The sequence below is a fragment of the Ambystoma mexicanum genome, chromosome 5q (genome assembly GCF_040938575.1).
Source record: "Ambystoma mexicanum isolate Mex_15411 chromosome 5q, UKY_AmexF1_1, whole genome shotgun sequence".
Taxonomy (NCBI): domain Eukaryota; kingdom Metazoa; phylum Chordata; class Amphibia; order Caudata; family Ambystomatidae; genus Ambystoma; species Ambystoma mexicanum.
The window spans coordinates 1,152,122,693-1,152,140,817 of NC_090933.1; positions in this window are offsets into that span (position 1 = coordinate 1,152,122,693).

Consider the following 18,125-nt stretch of genomic DNA (forward strand, 5'->3'; position numbering starts at 1 on the left):
GAAGCAAAGGTAGGGCATGTCTTCCCTTAAAGTAGGAGGGAGTGAGTCCCAGTTTTGGGCAGCTTTGATCGGGAAACTGCTACCACCCAGCTTCGTGCGTTTGAATCTAGGCACTCGCATTAGGTTGGCAGTGGCTGTTCTGGAGGGGCGATTGGTGGATTATCTCACAAATCTAGAGGTGAGGTATTGTGGGGCGGCCAGGTGTAGGCCTTTATGTGTCAGGGAAGCTGACTTAAGGAAGATTTTATATCTGGAGGAGAGCCAATTGTTGGATCTTCTTAGGTCAGATATGTGGGCTTTCTTGGAAATGTTAAGAGCTGCTCTCAATGCATTATTTTGGAAGATCTGGATCTTATTAGTGATATATTTGTTACTCCCTACATTGCAGTAATCCAATTTGGATAATACTAATGCTCTTGCTGGCGTGATGCAGTTGGGTGTAAGGAAAGGCTTGGCTGCTCTAATTAGATTGCAGGTGTAGGCAGTCGCCGAGGCCATGGAGTTCACTTGTTTTGTGAAAGTGAGAGTTAAATCTAGATAGAAGCCAAGGGGTTTAACTTCCTTGGCTACTGTAATGTTGTTTTTGTCTATGATGAAGTTAGAATAGGGTTGGCCTAGTTTGTTGAGATTTGCTGTGGGGCCGACGATGACGAGTTCCGTTTTGTCATCATTCAGGCATAGACCATGGGAAGCCATCCATGCCTGGATGATGAGGTACACTCTGTTTACAAAGGCCAAATCCTTGTTGTAGTCTCCCGTTAGCGGGATGAGGATCTGTGTATCATCCGCATAGTTAGTGCAGGTGATACCCAGGCCATCTAGATCATCACAAAGGAGCTTCATGAAAATGTTGTACAGAGTGGGCGAAACGCAAGAGCCCTGGGGCACACCACAGGTATGGGGTCTGCAGCTGCTGAGGGTGCATAGACCCGCATGGTTCTCTTTTCTAGGAAGGATTGTGAGAAGTGGGTGGCAGAGTCCAGGTGGTGGCAGAGAATCTTGTGATCAACCAAGTCAAACGCCGCTGAGAGATCGAGCAATAGTAGTAATGCTGTATTGCCATTGTCTCTTAGGGTGTTTATTTGTGCCTTAAGGTCGATCAGTGCAGTTTCTGTTCTGTGTTGAGGTCTAAAACCTGATTGCCCTGCTCCAAGAAGGGGGTTACATTCCAAATATTGTTGAATTTGGAGGTACGCTACCTTATCTAGGATTTTAAGCAGGAACGGTACTGTGGTAATGGGGCGGTAGTACATGGGAATCGACGGGACAAGAGTTTTTTTTTTTAGGAGTGGGAGAACCCGCGACTGTTTCAAGTTGTTAGGAATGGTGCCAGTGGAAAATGAAGCATTTATAAGCTTGGTTATGAATGGGGAGAGGTCCCGTGCGGCATCCTTTATGATTTGTGCTGGGCAGGGGTCACCGTGACAAATGGACGGTTTGAGAGTGAGGATAACTTTTTCAACTTCTATGATGGATACTTTCTTAAAGCTGAAGAGGGGAGTCAGCCGTTCAGAAGGGGTAGGAGGTAGGGTGTACAAGGACAAAAGGGCAGTGTTATTGTTAGGATTGGAAGCGAGGAGGAGAGATTCTTTTTTGTTGTTGATTTTTGCCTGTGGGTGATCCGCTGATTGTGAAGGACTGAGGATAGGGACTGATGCCAGAGGGTTTCAAGGCTAAGAGGTGTAAGAGAAGGGCTGAGGAGAAAGGATGACGTGTTGAGGTCTAAGGATGAAGGGTTGATGGAAAGAGAAAAGAACAAAAGTTGTGGCTGATGAACAGAGGACCAAGATAGAAAATGTGTTTCTAGAATGAGGAACTGAGAGCCTGGGATCCAAGGGACTAAGGGCGAAAGGACAGAGGATCCAATTGTGAAAGGGCAGAGGAGCCCGGGGTAAAGAAGTCCATTGCACAGTGCTGGTCAGCCAATAATAAAGGGCAGGAGGATAGGGGAACTAAGGGCAGAAGGTCAGAGGCGACAAGGGCAATGTAATCGATGGTAAAGAGAAGAAAATCCAGGATTAAAGGGCAGAGGAACCAGGATGAAATGAAAGAAAGCCAAGGGTATAGGGGTTAGGGATCAATAGCAAAGTGCTGAGAGACCAAGGATAAAGGGCAGAGGGACCATTGGTAAATGGCTGAGAGCCCTAGGAAAAGTGGCAAAAAATAGAATGGATGAGTGCTGAGGGTAAAGGGTTGAGGATGAAGCACTGAGGTTCTTGAGTGAAACCCTGAGATGATAGACGTTTTTCACATGACACTTCCTTGTGCAGAACACACCACCAATTGGTTCCATGTAATGCCTTTCCATTAACTTTATTTTAGGGGTGTCAATCAACTATGCATCATTGTAATTCTCCCATTAAGCCCCATGCTCCCATTGACTTCAATAAAATAACCCCTGAATCAAACATCCATGTTCACTCCACGTCTCATATTCTGTTTTTACTTTAATCAGATCATACACACAAAACATTTGGTTTTCCACTCCTTGCAAACTCAATAGGGTAAGAGTCATGTCTCTGACTCACTACCTCCTCCCCTCCAAGCCCACGCTAGCAGCACCACCTGATACACTCTCCAGCACTCCCTACCACACTCTGTCACACCTGGCCTCCTGCCAAACAACCACATCATTCTCTGACACCTATACCCCATCCAATTCACAGTTTCTCCCAGCCAAGCAATGGGGTAATTTTGTTTCTGTATTTGGAAGCTGTTGCAGCACCACAAGCTCTCAAGTCACAAGAAATATTCCACCTGAATGATGCATGTGCCCAGGCCTGGTTTGCTTGTGAGTGGAAACAGAGACCATTCTTTCTGAATGTAAAGGTAAACTGTATGGAGAGATGACGCGTGTAGTGCACAGGAGAACATGTATTGCAAGTAAGTAGTATGAGATTCCCTCCCCAATGTGGTCCATTCTAGCCTTTGGCATAAGGATGAGTAGTGTCAGGTGAGGGAAGATGTGTGATTGAAAAGGTTCATAGTTACCACAGTGTTAGACTCTCTGAAAGGCTATGGAGTCAACACAGAATCTGGTGGTGGGAGAATTTGGCCAATAGTTATTGGCCTAGGGAGAGACTAACCATAGGCTTGTCTGACTGCGTTACTCCCAATCTCCCACCCTGAATCCCACGTTTCGCCACAGTAGCACTTTCACCTGCCTCACTGTCTTAGTAAACATCTGTCATATTAATCAACCATTCAGAATATTACTCACTTTTTTCCACCCCATAATACCCCTACCAGACCTTTCACCCCACCAGCAGCATTGGCATAGGCAGTGAATACCCTGAAACAGACTAAGAGCTACAACCAAGAAGCAGAGTGAGCTCCGCTGTGACAGGGATCAAGTACACTATATGATGCTATATGATCTGCTCCTAAAGAAATAACACAGCAAACCTGAGCGCAGAGCTCCCCTGCACAATCCACCCACTATGAGGGCACCCATGCCAGCACAATGCCAGCACAAGCCTGTGCACGGAACGCCTGCGAGACTGAGGTGAATTCAGACATGATGCTTATCTGTTGGGGAGGTGCTGGACGGTTCCCCCACCAATCCGGCACTCTAGGGTGGCCATAGAACTCCCACACAAACTTGGATATTAATTGTGAAGGGCCACCAGTATAGAGAAATGGAGGTCCCATAGATGAAAATAGGGCGGGTTCAAGAAGTGCACCTTTGTGTGTAGTTACGTGCAGCGGACACTCTGCTCCTGGTCGTTTACGGTAACGCGTTTTACATTGTATTCCAATATTTGTTATGTTTTTACTTCATCTCCATGAGACTTGGCTGGCACCGGACCCTTGTTTCCCACCTCCTATAAAATTTCTGGGCCACGCGCATCTGCGCGTACACTTCAAGCAGTGCACCTGTGAGTGCAGTTACGTGCAGCGGACACTCTGCTCCTGGTCATTTACTCCAACGGCATGCTGGGGGGACTTTATTATTCACATCAAGACCTCATAGCCACAGCTTGTTTTCAAACTTGAACATTTTCTTTTGATCCCTCTATCGTTTTACATTGGATTCCAATACAACTGTGGAAAAAGGGAGAGCATTTCTTCTATTTTTAGTGAGACTTGGCAGGCTCTGCAGTTACTGAGCCGCCCAATGGTAAAAGAGCCCAGCGTGCGACTGCTGACATCAGGGGTTTTTGCAATTTCAACGTGAATTCAGGGAAACCAGTGCAAGACTGCATAATAATCGAAAGCAATAACCGAAACGATTGCATGACAGACGGCATTGAAATATCAGATTCACAAATGATTGCTGCTCTGCCAGGAACAGCAGTCTCTCTTCACTCACAACTGTGCGTGATTCCACGCAAACTCCCAACAAACATTGCCTTGAGCGTCGACTCTCAGTCACTCACCACCAAAACTCAGCAGTTACAGCAAACTTGCCTGGTACAGCTTCACTCAAATACTGGCTTCACTTTACCTACGCCAGAAACTCAGACAATACATCTCATGCAAGACAGCACTGAAACACTACTCATTAAAGCTCCCCTACTCAAAACAGGTTGCAGTGCTCACCTTTCTGAAATGAGCAGGCCTTCCTCAGACACCCTCCCCCTTATGGCAAAGTATAGAGTGAAAACTGGTATTTCCTATGAAAAAAACTCATCATTCTTGAGACAGTGTGTTGCCGATCCCTCGCACACCGAGTGATGTACCATGGGTTGCTGATACCCAATCTCTGCATGCAAAGAATCCTCCAATTCTCAATCTGACACATTCTCTGATACTGTACCCTGCCTCAGACACGTCATCACCATTCACATTGGTTTCTTTTGTTCATCCAACACCACGCAGGACTACCTCAAAATCGAAAGGGACCACCCCTATGCTCGATTTAACACTAGCGGCCCTGACACTGGCCTAATAGCATTAACAAAGCTTTATGAGACTTTTGATATGAGGCTTGTACACCAAACTGAGCTATTAACTACACTAATATAACCAAACCATTGCATCTGCAAGAATCTAACTCGACAGCTCCTCATGATTTTGGGGAAGAACCATCCATTGTCCAACTTAAGCATTCAATAGCTTCCAATTCCAATTCAGGTGCTCAAGCACTTCACTGAATCGACTGTCTCAATCTTCCAAAGCGGTGAGAAAAGAATCTTGGCAACTAATAGTATCAAATCTTCCGGTTCTGACTCTTGAGACATCCAAACCCCCAAACGTATCAACAAAACTACCTTTTGATATATTTACCAAAAGCAAAAAGACACCTAAATACACCAAAATGGTGAAAAAGTCAAAGAATCAGACTCTACCACCAAAAGCCTTGCATAACGGAGCAAAGAGATTCACCCATCTCCTAACAACACCTCTAAAAGAATTGGCGAGTTCTTCTCAAAAAGCTCTGAAAAAGCAAAATTTAAAGCACTTACCTCCAAACAAACGGAAATCAAGGATCATAAGGATTGTAGACTCTGATACTGAAGAATCCTCTTCATCCCAACAAGAACCTTTGGATGATCTCATACATCTGCACATCTCCAAAACACCATAGCCGATCAGGAAGAAAACCAGGTTAATCCTGTGGTGCAGAACAATCCGCCAAAATGAAATGGTAGCGAACATATTGATATCTTCAGTTGTGGGATGGACAAGGTATCATGCTCAACTTCTCATCCTAAAGAAGACAACTCTCTTGCACTAGAACAGCACCGCCACGAAATTGAAGAAACCCTTAGGCTAACAAATGTTCTTGCAAGACCCTTGACTTTAAAGCCCAAGATGCAACCCCCATTGGACTCGATAGACGCAATGATTCTAGCCCAACTAACGGCTGCCCAGAACTCCAACATGCAACGACGTGCACACACGACACCTGCCCCCAAGTCTAACACAAAGCCACATGGCTTCACTGAGCTAGTTGACAAGCAAGGCTGTTCTTTCCCTAGCCAGCACAACTTAATGTTACAATGTAGAGGAGAGCCTTATCACACATATGTGCTTAATAGGACTAGTGTCCTGAACCTTTTCAAAGACATTCCCGCGTTAGAAGATCTACAATCATCTGACATAACCTGGGAATGGTCATAATTTGGGTGTATTCTGGGCTGGTGTTAAAGGCTCTGTAGAAAGCCATAGCTGATTTGTTCAATTTAGGCTTTATTTTAAACTAACAGGAAAGCACCTTGCAACCAATTAGAAATGAAACAACATATATTAATCCCCACCATACTGCAGAGTACAAGGACAATTCTTCTCTAACAATTACCTGTGAAGGAGATGACCACAATTCAAGCAGACAGCTAAACGATCAGCATAAGAGACTCTCTGCCCAGGCCTATATGTCCAGAAGTCCAAGTGGGATTGAACATACAAATCACAATTAGCTATCCAACCCCAACTCTTCTATCACCATTAAGTTGGCCTCTTGGAACACAAGGGGTTTCAAGCACCTCCTAATTCTCAAAAATAATCCTCTGGTGAACATTGACATTGTTATGCTCCAAGAGATGTGGCTCACTGAGCCCCCGCTTTGGGAGACCCATTTTGTTTTTCTGTCGCCAGCAGTTAAAGCCCACCAAAGTTACCCTTCAGCTGGCCTAATATTTGCCATAAAAAAAAATCTTGGGTTCAGGCTAGAAACTTGGCCCGCTCCGAATTGATTTGTCCAGCTTGTTAAACTTACTTCCTCTGCTGGGGACCTTGCCCTCCTATATTTATATTAGAACCATGCCGGCATTACTGATAAATCCTTTATTGCGGCAGTTACACTCATGCTAGACTTAACATCAGATGACAATACTGTGCTCTCGACAATCACAGGCAGTGGTCTAAATATTTTGTGCCTACGCACTTCTACAACGCCTTCAACTCCTCTCGAAAAGCAATGGCTTCTCTCATGACCGAGAGGCAGGATTCTTTGTAAATGGCGCTATAAAGGGAGACATCCCTGCATAACCGACTTGGTACAGAGATATTCTCTCATCTACTATTGACTATGTCTTCATTCACCAAAACATCCTTATGAATGTACAAAGTTTCTCTGTACTACCACAAGTTCATAGCGATCATAGCTTACTACACTTCACTTGGACTTGGCCTGACAACATTTAAAACTCCCCTCTACACAGGCCAATTGACTCTAAGTGGGGGAAGAAATCATTTCAGATGGAGTGAGAATATGGTATTCAACCTAGGCCGTCCCTAAGCAAACCATCCACTTATCCTCCATCAAACCTAGATGCACTAGAGGACTTGTATATATTGGTAATGAGCGTTTTTAAGCAATGCATACCTCATGCGCAGAAACCATATCACAAGCTTAAGCATGCATTTGATTTAACAATAAAGCAAAACATCTGAATTACGAAGAGCTCTCAGAATAGTGGCCCACGCAAACTCAACCACGAAACTCAGCGACTCACGCTAGCGGAAGTTGTGACATAAGCACTGGTTGAAGACACACCAAGCTTTTACCATCCAGCAAGAAGGAGAGCTGATGCTGGCCACCCTAATGAATACAAATAGCGCCCAAATATGGAGCATTTTGAATGCAGCTTTCCAAGAATCTCAGCAGCCCTATTAAATGAACACAGTACCCGAAAAAGACTGGTGCAATTATTATAAGAACCTATATGCAACGCAAACCTCACACAAAGTTGACAATGATTATTTATGGGATGCTTCAGACACCATTCTCTTCAAGAAAGAAGGCATTTTCATCCAGATCACACCGTTGAGCAAGTCAAGAGCACCAGGCCCTGATGGATTTACCAATCGCATGTTAAAAGAACATCCCGAGGCATGGGCAGGAGCATTAACTGTACTATTCACGCAAGTCCTACAGTCCAGGCAGATAGCTCCTTCCTGGAGGAAATATGTCATAATTTCAATATATAGGAAGGGCAATCTTGAAAACCCTGAAAACTACCGACCCATTGCCCTGCTCGATGATCCAGGCAATATTTTTGCCCAGATTTTATTAAGAGACTTCAATCACTGGATAAAATCACAAATGCTATCTGACGGATTCCAAACAGGTTTTGTGCCTGGCCTGGGCAACTCAGTGAACCTAATAGCTCTCTCATTTATCAAACAATGTAGCAAACAAACGGGCCAAGCGACCTATGTAGCCTTTTGTCGATTTCAAAACCGCTTTCAATTCAGTGCCACGTGAATTGTGTTTTGCAAAAAAGGAAGAGGAAGCATGTCTGGCGTATATTCTCACCTTGGTCTCTCATTTCTATACAGGCACCTCTATTCAAGTACGACTCACACAAGAAGGAATTTTAACCCAGTCCATCCCCACATTCAGGGGACTAAAGCAAGGATGTATTTTGGCGTTTGCCCTATTTAACCTCTTTATAGCGGATATAGGAAAACATTTGAAAACAGTAACATCTGATCTGCGCCAAAATAGGCACTTGTGTCGTCCAAAATGTGGTATCTGCCCTAGAACTTTACGCAGCCCAAAATCAGCTCATAATAAATCTGAAGAAGACGAAGGTACTCATCTTTTCTCCAAAATCATCCTTGCACACGCGCTCTTTCAAGTGGCTCCTAAATGGCTTTCCACTTTGTATTGCTACCGAATACCGGTATCTCAGACTGAATACGATCAATAGTCCTTGAGATCTACCCTTTCGGCAGGAGCACAGAAAATACATTCTTACTGCAGTGTGCCAAGCCTGTATGATATATTGGGCCTCATTACGAGGTAGGAGGTAGCCATGGTGCTATTAGCACCATGGCTACCTCCTTGCCGCATTCCGGGTCCCCGAAATAGGGACTTACCGGGTCATTCCAACCTTGGAGGACTACTATTCCTCTCCCTGAATTTTGCTGTCATCCTCCCCTTCTCTTCTCACACTCCCCCTTCGTACTCCAACCACTGTCTTCCATTTCTCACCTTACCACTTTCCTCATCTGTCCTCCAATGGTCCTCTCCAATCTTACTCCCTACTACTCCCTCTTCTCTCTACTGCAGATTTTTTCTTCTACACTACTACTTTTCTCTCCAACCCACCATTACTCCCCTATCCACATCACTACTTCTCCCCTCTCTGCAGTACTACCCCCTCTACACTACTACCCCTCTCTATACACTACTGCTGTACTTTGATACACTCCCTCACTCTGCACTGCAATCTACCTATACTTCTCCAACAGCCACCATTTCACTCCTTCAGTCACCCTACTTTATCACCCTTTCTCCCACTACTTACACCACTCGCACACCTATCGTGCAACTCAAACATCATTACTACCCTATGCCACCAATGAATACCTCACTTGCACAGTCCTTCAATAGCTCTCCTCTGCACTCCTCTGTGCCTTCGTTTTTCCAGCTGATATCTTGGTCCTTCTGCTCCTCCTTTGACCTCACCCGAATAATCCACACCTTCCTGCCTCCTTTCGTCCACCGTCTTCCCCATCTATTGGCTCACTCACTCACCTGGTTACCCTTGCCAATTGCTAGCTGTTCTTCCTCCGGGGACCTGTCACAGACAGGCAAAGATTCGAATTGGATTTTAGAACCCACCCTATTTCTTTTTTTATTTGATTTTTATTTGATGTAGTTGAAAAACAATCAACTTTTCAATCAAAACGTATCATTACAATTGCTATATGGGGGCATGCATATTTCGGAGTATTTATCTGTGTCTCAAGTTTGCAGGTTATTTCCAAAAGATTTTGCTTGCTCGTTAGCATCAGAATGACATTAAACCTGGCTATCAATTGCCCAAGATTAGCTGAGACAAATTTGTAATCTAAATAGGCTGAAAGTTGTCCCATTTTCCAGGTTGGCTTTCCAGGAATATCTCATTGTGTTTGTGTGTACAGCATTTGGAATTCGTGCTCTAATCAATTCTAATCAATTTTAGTGGATTTTTAATCAGATTACTTGAATTTATCATCAAGCCACATTCATCTACTAAGTGCATGTTTAAATCTCCACATAGAAGAATAGGAGGGTCTTTGTGCAGCACTCGTATGTCATCTACAGCTTTCAGGATCACCGCAATGAAGCTGTCATTGAGGCACTTGTATGTGCTATTATACACATTGCATATGACCTGTAACATTTTTGTCGAGTGACATTCTGTTTTTCGACTATTGATATTTGGACAAAAGAATTTGGATTTTGTGTTTCTTTCACAATTAGCCCCAGACCTTTCTTGACAGGTGTAAGCAAGCCAGAGTAAGGTTCTGCCTACTTTCCCCTTCATAGCAGGGTTGAGATAATAATCATATCCATCGCAGATGGCATAATCTCTCAGCCATGTTTCTTGTAGGCACAAGATTTCATATTTATCCAGCCCCAAATCGCCTGGGTTGAACAGATGTCTAAATTTTCGAGTGTTCCATGATCCAATTTTTAGCAAATTTTGTCGGTTCTTCTCCTTGCTCTATTGATTAGGGTTTGATGAGCAAGAGCTTTCTGACCGTGTGCGGTTGTGTTCATCAATCGACTGTTGAGACATTGTGACTCGTCATTTTGGGAGGAGCATTGATACAATTTGTTATACTTCTCAATGGCAGATAGGTTGAGTTCTCCTCTTTTTGGCTATTAGATTGTGTGGAACACCTATGGGCATTCTTTATAGTCGGTTGGACCATTATTTGATGTTCTTCTGATGAAATAATGTTTTCCTCAACAGTCATAATATTCATTCTCAATTGGTCTTTGTTGGTTGTAATTTCAAAGCCTAGCCATAAAATGTCACTTGCTCTCTCTAAGATGGCATCCTTCAAAAGTGACGAGTTTAGATGCAGTTTTATCTAATCCATCCGTTCTTCATTAATGAATTGAACTATTTTTATGTCATTGAGTGTGATAAACCTCAATTGTTTTGATTTAATATTAAATGGTTCTTCGCCCGAAAGATTCTCTCAACAGTTACTATGTTAACACTCATCATCTGTTTGCAGGGCTCATTTTTAGATGAGATTCTTGTTGATTTTTTAGGGGAGTGCAAGGTTTGGATCCCTCTCGGCTGGTCGCAAGCTTTAGTTAATGTCATATTTCGTCTTTGTTCAAGTGTTCTGAAATACGTTGTACAGATACGTTGGTACCTGCTTTTTTGGATCTCTCTTTGATTTGATTAGGTGTTGGATAGCTTTTATTCTTCCTACCAGTGGGGATATCATCGAGCAATTAGGTGGCACTATATGCACTTCATCATCAGTTTGTGATTTACTGAACTTTTCATAGATCGACACTTCATTGAGTAGGGCAGTGCATTATTGTACTATCAAACATGGAGGTATGAGTCTCCAGGCTTCATTCAGATGTCACTTCCTGTTCATTGATTTGTGTAACCTGATTTTCAGGAATAGCAACCGTGTTTACAGGTTTACTGATCACACTCATAATCCTTACTGTTCAGTTGGTCTTCTTCTGGTTTATATCGGTCCCTTTAAGATCTAGAGGGAGCCTTATATTCCTTAGAAAAGCTTGCAAGCTGTTAGACTTTACAGTTTTTCGAGGTTGTTGGTTTTTGGTTTTCTTTTGTTGTTGTTGATCTTTATAATTTTGGAAATGGGCAGGATTTGTTTTGTCCTTTTTGTTGAATATTGGAAATTGTGCATTGAATTATTTATCAATGTGACTTGTAACACAGATTCTTCTACTAACACTGTGGGATTGGTGGTGGTTCTGGCCACCACCACACCCTCAGTGACTTTTATTGGAATATGTAATGGGCCCTCAGTTTCATTGGATCGACTTGTCCTTACGGGACGTTACTCTTCTGTGTGCTCAGATCTGGGATGGGCACAAGGGAAGTTGACAAGCCTCTCTGATGTTAGGTTTTGATTAGAATGAATGTTCCTTTAGGTGTTTGAAGGCTCCTCCTGATGGTCAGCAGAATGTATTGATGTTGTTCTTTGTGGCTGTGAGTACGGGGAAGTCAGCCCATGCTGGTCTGTTAGAGGGGAAGTCCTTTTTCCATTTAGAGCACTGTCTTCTGATCCATTTGCAATTTTCTAAGAGAGCAGTCATCATAGTTGATTTATCAGACTATTCCCGCCTTGCCAAGTCATACAGCTTATTCTGCCACATCATGGAGTATTCAGCCTCTTTATCAAATATACTATGAACTTTGTTGACGAATGATTCCAGTAGGGCCAGTTTTATATGAGAGATTGCGAGCAGAGTCACCTGGTCTTTTATTGTGTCATTCAATGATTCATATAGTTTAGTGAAAGGTGACATGGAGATTGTTAGAGCAGAGATGATATTGTTTTGTAGAAGTATAATATCTTCTTGGACAAGATGGGCAACCGGCTCCGTCTGTTTTTGCTAGAATACAGAGTCGTGATTGGCATCATCAGGTGGCTCACTATGATGATCATTATGACTAGATGTTGAATCATCACAGTCTGTATCTAGAATATCTCTTTGGTTTTTGCAAGTACTTGATAGATGGACTGGGCGCAGCAGGATAAGCGGACTGCAAAAGCAGAACACTGCAGATCTAAGCCTTCAAAAGGTGCAACACAGTTTGCTCGGGGATTGCTCTATGGGACCGATCAGCTTCCAGGGCTGCATCTATAATAGGGCCAGCCATGGCAAAAGGGTGTTCTAGTGAAGTGCATACCAGCATTTCACTTGCGTCTTTGATTGGGAGCTGTTGTAACATCTGTTTAGGTATGCCAGTGGCACTCATCAGGTTTGTTGCAGAGGTGCTAGGCATTGCTTCAGTGAGATTTAATATCTGGATGGGCACCAGCGACACAGGGCAGAGCAAGGGAAGTTGGTGTCAATATCTTTGCACCAACTCTGCAGAATTCTTTGCCGAATTCAGAAGGATAACATTTCTGTGTTGAGCACTTTCTCTTCTGTTGCTATAAGTGGCGAAGTTGATTCTAGCATGATTGCATTTCGAGTGCTCACAGGGTATATGTCTTGGCCTCTTAGTACTGTGATAACAGTTTTATTCAAGTCAATTTGCAGAGACCTGCTCTGAGTCATGTGTGAAACAAGTGGGTGGGGGGTACTCCAGCCATTTTATCGTATTCGCTCTGTCTCACGGGAACTGCCGACATAAGACGGCTGTTAGATATAGCTAAATTGCAATCAGCGAGTCCAGCTGGTTCAGCGTGTGCAATGCTATCCAGCATAGCAATCGCTCTTCGTGGAATATTGAGCAAAATGTTAACTGTGTTAACAATTTTAGTGTCAGGAGTGTCTGTAAGGGTTGCTTTAATTATTTTGTTATTGTCGCTCACCATGCTTAGCCCAGACACTGCTGTCTGTAGTTGTTTCAAGATAAACATATTGGCGATGACATGTGGTGATGGTACACTCACCTCTTGTCGGCCTGCTCCGAGACCGCTGTTAGAAGTGTTGGCGTTTTGTAGTCTTTGTTTTTGATGAGTGAGAGGACTTCTGGAAGCCATCTCCTTAGTCAGGGTCCCAGCTAATCTAATCACATATTACCCGGTGACACTACCTTTTACCTTATTCATATTTTTATATGTATGTCTCTTATATATTTTTATTTACTTACCTGTAATACCTGACTTTTATTTTGTTTTATTTTTACTCCTTGACCCTTGTGCTCATATTTCCGTTCATGCACGCACCTGATGTATCTTCCCTTTTGACCCTTCTATGATCCCAGTTGATATTTTTCAAAATATTACACCTACTTACCTGCTGCGGTGTGTCTATTTGAAATGCAAGTGCTTTAATTCCAGAACATAATTACTTTTCTCACTCCCTGGTTTCTCCAAGCCTTTTTATTTCGTGTTTTGGGTAGAAGAGCTTAATTTGGTTACCATGGACACATTGATCCACTGTTAATTCTCCCTCCTTTTAGGTGATTCTGTAGACTACAGGTGCCCCTTATCTACAATCTCAAATGGGCCGCACCATGATGCAAGGAATTATGTTTACCTTTTCCAAAATTGAATTTGTATACCTGGTCGCCTACCTCATATTCTCTCACAGATGTTCTCCTATCATAGTGTGATTTTGCACTGTCAGCAGCTTTTTCAAAATGTTGCTGTGCAAATGCAAAAGCAATTTGCAAATGCTTTCTTAGTTCTTCCACATATTCCTGGATTGTGGATGCATCTACAAGGACCTGTTCATTTGTTCTGTAAAGTAGGTGTTGTGGCAAAACCATTTTCCTACCTGTTAAAATTTTGTGTGCGCTGACGTTTGTCGATCTAGATGGTGTTGACCTGATAGCCATTAACACCAAAGAGAGCTGCATATCCCAGAGGAGGGCTGGTATGAAATGTGCAACTTCCTTTTCACGCCCAACATTTTCCAAATGTTTGTCATTACTGCACTAGTGAAATGGCTTCCACGGTCTGACTCTATTCTCTGAGGTAAACCAAATCCTGAAAAGCCGGAATGTACTCCACCTATTTGGACATTAAACAAATGGCATCAACATGTACCGGTTTCCCCTTGCTGATCTTTGCAGGGGCCCTACAAAATTGATTTGCAGATTGGACCATGAGAGTGTTAAACTCTCTTTTTATTAATGGTGCTCTGTGAGTGTGGGAAGCAGACTGAAATTGCAAACATCCCCGGGTATAGAGTTCTACATCCTGTGACATGTGTGGCCAATAGGCATCATCTTTTAAGATTTCCAAAGTTTTCTGGGTACCTCGGTGGCATGCAGTTATGGCATTGTGGGCATGATGTAACATCAATTCCCGAAATACAAAGGCACTACCCATTGGATTTGGCCTGACACGGATTCCCTAATCATAACACCATCTTGTAGACTAATTAGCCTTTTGTTTTTGAACAGCACCTTCAATTCCTCTTTCCCTTTGCAGTCCTCTTCTTTCAGGGGATTTTCTTCTGCATCTAGGAAGTGGTTGTAAAATGGGCCTAAAATAAGATCCTTATTTTGTGCTTTCATCAAGTCTTGATCAGGAGCATCAAAACTCCACTGTGCCACGGGCTGATCAATTGTTTTCAGAGTTTTGGAGCGTTTTATCGCATCTACCTGGATTTCAACAAGCAGGTGCTCAATGGGAAATAACTCATGCATCACAGCCCCAATTTTGGCTAATTGATCTACCTTAGCATTTCATTCCTTATCTTCCCCTGGTGTTTTCAAATGAACATGTATTTTCCTCCAATGGATTATCAGGTCATGTTTTCTATAGATCTATAGACAAACATGTTTTCTAAAACACGTTTGTCTATCGATTGGATTATTTTGCCATGTTTAAGTGGTTTCTTGCTATATGTGAGCATTCCTTTCAATTTCCAACCGGGTAAATACTCCAAAGAAACTATGAAATGCGTAATCAGAATCAATGACTAAAACTATTTCTTTACATTTATTTTCTGTATAAATGTCATCAATTCTGCAACTTGACTGCTTTTGGGGCCTAGCCTCATACTTACTCTCGGGATGCCATTGCATTTAATCCACCAGTTTCCTGTCCTTCCACCAGTTCTTTTTCAGAATCACCTTCCATATGTTCCACATATCCATCTACATAAACGGTTGGGAGATCCTTACATGTTTCTTCATTGAAAGCCTGGTGTGGGGATTGCTCAAATTCACCTACATTTGTTTCTAATTCTGTGTCTTCATGTGCACGAACAGATGCACAGTGACGTAAATCTGCTAGCCCTTGAGCAACTGGACTCTTTTTCTTCTGTCCATATTTCACTTCCAGTGGAAATCCCTGTAGTGCTAATGTCCATGAAGTGATTCTTGACTGTGTCAAATTCCCATATCTGATCTGTGAATCCTATTTCGACAAAGAAATTCTGTTTTTTTTTCAGGGAAATTCATGGAATTAATGTGCACTGAAAAGGGGGGTGCAAGCGTGAAAATCGCAGCGCACGTGTGCGAAAGCCGCTCACGCAGCCGTTTGTCGATTCATGGAAGGCGCCGTGCTTGGTTTACCTGAGATCTGCGCTGAATCCGCATGTGGCGCACAGGTCATTGCGACATCCCGAAGGCTGTGCGCGAGACGGCCAGTGAAGGCGCACACAGCTAAAAAGGGGGCGGAGCATGCATAATGGGGAATAACATAATGTGGGCGTTACGGTGGAAGTACCGCTGCTAAATCCTCGCAACACCCACACGCGTGCTACCAACACGCATTCATGGAAAAAAACAGGTGAAACCCGCACTTCACAAAAGACCCGGTAATCTGGAAACACGTACGCCAGGCGGAAGCAGGCAGAAGCGTCCCCACACAGCATAAAAGTGCACACAAAAAACAAGCTCATACACTACAATGAATATACCATTCCTTGCAGCAGTGGTCGTGGGACACCGCTGGAGGAGGAGAATAGCCAGGCGCCGCATTTTTTTACCCAGGACCAGCCTTTTTGGGATGCCTGATGACCAGGTCTATGGCAGGTACAGGTTTCCACCCCATATCATCCTAGAACTGGTTGCTGAGTGGGAGGATGACCTCACATCACCCACCCTGTGCTCCCAAGCACTGAGCCCCTTGGAAAAGGTGCTGAATGTACTGCATTTCTTGGCTTCTGGGTCATTTCAGCAGACAAATGCTATAGTTGGGGGCGTCTCACAGGCCATGCTGTCACGCTGCCTACACCAGGTGTTGGTGATCATGACTGCACACCCCTCAGTCCGCAGGCACATATACATGCCCAGAACATCCGCAGAAATGCAGGCCGTGGTCCAGGACTTTTACGGGGTGGCACACTTACCCAAAGTGCTAGGTGCCATTGATTGCACCCATGTGGCTCTATGTCCTCCTAGGGCCACTGAGCACATCTATCGAAACCGCAAGCACTGGCATTCCATCAGCGTGCAGGTTGTATGTGATGCCAAGGGAATCATCACCTCTGTATATGCCAACTATCTGGGGTCCAGTCATGATAGTTTTATATTCAGAATGTCACCCCTAAACCAGGACCTGGAAGCTGGGAGGCATGGCGGCACATGGCTCATTGGTGAGTAGAAATGCCTCAACACATGCATGCATGTCAGACACAGACAAATGGCAAAACCCAACTAATGACAACCATTATCACCTCCCCAGGGGACAGTGCCTACCCTCTGAGCATCTACATGATGACGCCAATTCGGAACCCCACCACCTACCCCAGGTAAGATACAACGCAGCCCATATTGCAACCAGGGCATAGTGGAGCACACATTCGGAGTGCTGAAGTCACGTTTCCGCTCCCTTGATCGCTCTGGCGGCCAGCTGCTATGTGCGCCCCCAGTAGTGTGCAGGATCATAGTAGCAGCATGTGTCCTGCACAATGTTGCAAGCCGGCGGGGCATGCCGGTGCACATGGTGGTGCCCCCACATCCCCACCCACATGCACGGCCACTGCGCATGGGAATGGAAAGGGCACATGGTGAGGCAGCCCATACCCAGCTTGTGGCAACTTTTTTCACCTAAAATCCCACCCCTGCAGAGTGCACACAGGCCTGGCACATACCAGCTGACAATTGATGACAAAAGGGAGAGTCAACTGTCACAACCATACCACCCTGAGATTGTTTTCCTGGAAGTGCTACATTGTGTGCTTCCCTAGCTACTTAAACAGACCCAATGCTGTGTCAGTAAAAGGCACACATTCATGCTGCATGAAGGACTACCCACTTGCAAAACAGCACACCCAAATAATGGTATGTCATCCAACCCCTCCCAAACCACATCTCAGCCACCCAAGACACCATTGCATGGCATGCAATGTCAAAGCAACTAAATGAATGCACCACTCATGACACAAGTGTCACAAAGTGCACCGTCACAAATGGAAACAGGCCACAGACAATTCCCTCTCACCTATGAAAAAGAAACAGCACACATGAACAAATACTTACCAGCAAGACAAAACATGAATACAGGACCCAACAGTGGCAACGTCTGACAGTTACCAATCAGAATAGTGCAAGTGTCACAACCTGACAAAGGCAGCACATCGACCCCTTCAATCTCCAGTGTGTTGCTGGTAGGTAAATGTGGCAGGGTACTGCATACAACATGAACTGCATCTTCAATGGAGACAGGCAAGTTAAGACATGAAGAAGCTACATGCAAATATTCATAATGGGCAGTATGGAATACAATATACATATCAACCATGCAGTGGAGAAATCATCAGCAATCCCCACTAGGGGTGTATACACAGTTTGGACTACAGAATGACCACACAACTGATGGAAGCC